This window comes from Cyclopterus lumpus, chromosome 14 (assembly GCF_009769545.1).
Source record: "Cyclopterus lumpus isolate fCycLum1 chromosome 14, fCycLum1.pri, whole genome shotgun sequence".
NCBI classification, from domain to species: Eukaryota; Metazoa; Chordata; class Actinopteri; order Perciformes; family Cyclopteridae; genus Cyclopterus; species Cyclopterus lumpus.
Window position 1 is genome coordinate 20,538,491 of NC_046979.1, and position 3,875 is coordinate 20,542,365.

General features: G+C 41.2%; 1 protein-coding gene across 1 annotated transcript in view; it reads left to right on the forward strand.

Moving 5' to 3' along the window:
• LOC117742552 (vacuolar protein sorting-associated protein 26B-like) overlaps positions 1-1,019 on the forward strand; it is a 7,805-nt gene extending 6,786 nt beyond the window's left edge. Inside the window, exon 6 of the mRNA XM_034550047.1 lies at positions 1-1,019. This exon is cut by the window's left edge and continues 2,295 nt beyond it. The gene's annotated coding sequence lies outside the window, so the exon portion shown is untranslated.
• The last annotated feature ends 2,856 nt before the right edge of the window (positions 1,020-3,875 follow it).

The window sequence follows — 3,875 nt, forward strand, 5'->3', positions numbered from 1 at the left end:
ATCCCGACGTGCTTGCAGTCCTTGGAGTGATGTTGTCTGAACAGTCACGGTTTAACCCCGACTAACTGTCAGATCCACATCTCCTGACAGCCTGGGCCTACTAGCCAATAGAAAACAGAGACGTGGACATAAACCCTCCTTTCTGATCTGTGGTGCACACAAACTGATCTAACAATGAAAATGAAGTGAAATACAGATATTGGGGTTTGGATCATTCCGATCCTATTTTTCTTCCAGTCCTGAAGTTGTAGTGAATGTATTAGGCATCATGTCCGGCGTCCTTCATGTTGACTGTGGCCTCCATTGACACAGTATCACTTCTCTGATATCTGTTGAAGGAAAAAGGAAAAAAAAAGTGTCTTTTTTCCTTGTTCCTTTTTAGAGTGCTGCAGAAATGGGTCTGCTTTTTTTTCTTTCTTGCATGTCTGGTTCCCTTGTCTCAAATTCATTGTTTTGCGTTTTTTTTCATGTTTTTGTTTAGATGCCTGAAATTATGTCTGTGGTTAACACAAGCTAAAGAGATTTTTGTGTTTTGTCCGTGAATTCTGTGTCTTAAAAAAAGGAGGTTGCTCACAAGTCTCCAAATGAGGGGACTAGACGTCCTCACTGGAGCACTCCTCCTTTATCTGGCGGTGGTGTTGCTCCTTCATAGCCTGACGATAGCTTTTTATTTGTGGTTTCTGCATTCACGCTTCACGTCTGTTTGCCGCAGAGCTTATTTCCTACAATAATCCCAAAAGAACACCCCCATTGGCTCTTAGTGGAGGGAACCCAGTGTGACGCTGACTTCCTGCTTGGCCTGCTTCACTCTGATGTGGCTGTGATTGTAACTGTAGCAGCGCTGGTACAGACACACACTAACCAAACTAACCCAGTGAGTGAAGTGAGACCGAAACGGGAACGAATGATGACATGTACAGTGTAAATGCACAATGTAAATGCAATCCTCTTCTGCTTTTTGTTTATTTTCATGTCATATATGATCTCCCTGTCTATAAATGTGGATTTTAATCATTTTATATATTCCTGTTTTACTTTGAATTAAAAGGGAGTAACTGAAAAACGCATCTTTTCTCTGTTGATTCTCATTTTCACATCGTCTGTGCCCCAGGCTTAGTTCTCTCTCACTAACATGCCATGGAAGCAGTCACAAGGTTGTGTTTTTCCTCCTAAAAACCTCAAATGACATGCATTACTTACATATTTACTAGATAATATAAATATGTTTCACACATAAATCAAACAACTTAAAATGCACAACATCCATTGGGATCATTACAATATTATAATGTATAAAAAAAATTTTTTTTTTAATTAATCAATTTGTCTAAATGTATTTGTTGGAATTGTGAATTTGGAAAGCCTCATGATTGGCCCCAATAAAATGCCACAAGAAAAAGAAGGAAAAAAAGCCACAATGGGCCATGCAGAATACTTCTCCCTGTGTGAAACAACTGTTGTCACTAGAGGGCAGGTTTGGATCAAATGAACTCCAGCTCATCTGGAAAAAGAAGGAAGTCATTGGTGCTGGTAAAGGCTGTTGTTAATCTGCGTTATTTAGAGGGTAACTCCAGATTCAATACTTCTATATTCATTAATCCCCAATGGCGATTGATTAGGATCAGCTTGTGCACAGAGAAACACAATAATGCACAAACCAACAAACACACCAAGGAGCCAACTGAATAGACGTGACTTTATGTGACGAGTGTGCCCTCCTCCGTATCTCAGAAGGTCTCCTAAAGGAAAGAAAGACGAGAACATGCTCCTGAATCCAGGGGGTAGCTTGAATCCCTTGATTCTCTTTAGTTTACTTTGTATAGCCCACAATCACATGAAAAATGAAAAATTCCCCTCAGAGGGCTTTGCAATCTGTAAACATACGACATCCCTGTCCCAGAACCTCACATCGGATCAGGAAAAAACCTTTCACAGGGAAAAAAGGGAAGAAACCTTCAGGACAGCAACAGAGGAGGATTCCTCTTCCCGGATGGACAGATGCAATAGATGTCATGTGTACAGAATGAACAGCATTATAGAGTTACAACACATTCAATGAATATGACAACACATGATCAGAGGAAGAAGTATGGTGTGTCTCAAGGAGAGAGTAAATGTTCTCTACAGAATGCCTTAAACTTGATGAGTGTCTGGAGCCAACTCTTCCTCTGTCCTCACCTCTGGGTCTCCGTTGGCCCCAGGGGGGACACCACAGTGGAGTTTGGGCTCGCACAAGCAGCAGGATTCATTACAGCGGCCATAGACTTGTCTTACTGAAGAGCCCACGGAGACCAGAGCATTTACCAAAAGGGGAATTTAACCAGGTCTGTAATCATTTCCTGTGATAAATGAAGAGTGTCGGGCAGGAAGGGCTACAAATATAAAGAGGCTCAACAATAGTGACGGTGTGGTTTTCAATCAGTTACACAGCAAGAAAATCACAAAACCAGAGATTCATTTTCTATCATGAATAAATGCACACCGCGACTAAACCGTTAAACGTTCGACATCCAACGCTCTGCCTGTGATGCTCTCAAATTTCATTCAAATTAATTCAATGCCTTCAAACTCGAATATGGTACATGGCCTATAAGTTCCCACTTAAAATATGATGATGTGATGTGTACATCTGTAAATAGGTCAAGTTTAAACAGGCAACACATATTGGTTTCTGTTCATGGCCTAAAGGGCCCACTTAAAGATTACGGTGCAAATCCATAAGTCTCATATTAAGATGAAACAAACAGAATAGAAATGGTTTCTGAGCCAGGTGCTTAAGACAGAGATCATTTGATGTGACTGTACTTTATTATGTTTATGTAATTCAAGACACAGTTCCCCTCTCTGAATAGCATTCTGTCCATCTTCCTGTAACTGAGGGAATGTTGTGCTTTACACAGGAGACATGTGACTGACTGAACCTTTATATATGTATACACTGTACAACGTGCATTGTGTTGTGTTTGAACGTGATAGTGAAACGATTTGAAAAGAGTGAAACCGTGAGCGAGCTTGTTATCGATTCCAGTTGTTTTTTTAGTCGATTATGCATCTTATGCGAGAGGCCGAGGTCGAGCACACAGATGCAGGAATCCATCAGCTGCCGGTCCAACAGGTGGACGTTTCCCCTCTGGCTGACAGCACTGACAGCACGGCTCTTGGCTGTGGCAGTCTGTCAGTGGAGCCGAACCACGCTGGAAGAGGAACTCAAAGAGGCCTGCGATTGACTGTCAGAGAGAGAGAGAGAGAGAGAGAGGGAGAGAGAGAGGAGATCAGATCGGGTGACCTCAGAGGTTTGGATTTCCTCCTCACTTCCTTAGACTCCTTCCCCTGCAACCGCAAGGGATGTTTATGAGACTATGGTAACGTGAATGGCTTGTTTCAGGTTGTTTGGGCCTTGCAACATATGAATTTTGATCATTTCAGGCACCGCTATTGTAGATTTACCTGGATGCCCCGGGCCATTTTCTGTCTGTGACACAGCCTTGACTCAGTTCCAGCTTCTTTTAAGTGCTGCTGGTTTAATAAAAGACTTCCCAGTGGACACAGAGGCTGAACTCTAAAAAAAACAGTGGTGCAAGAAGTACTCCAATGTTTTAAGTGTAGAAAAAGTGTTTACAATGTAAATAAAAGTCTTGCATTCAAAAACGTATTTAGTGACAAGTATCAAAAAGTATCAGCATCAAAGAACTAAAAGTAAAAGTACTCATGACGCAGAATGGCCCATTTCAAATAATATATAATTTATTACTGGGTTATAATTAGTGGCGCAATAATGCGTACGTCCCCAATGTTGCAGCTTGTAAATGTCATTTTAATTACCCCTTTACACTGCTGGGTAGCTTAATCATCATTTAATAATTGATTTATATTGT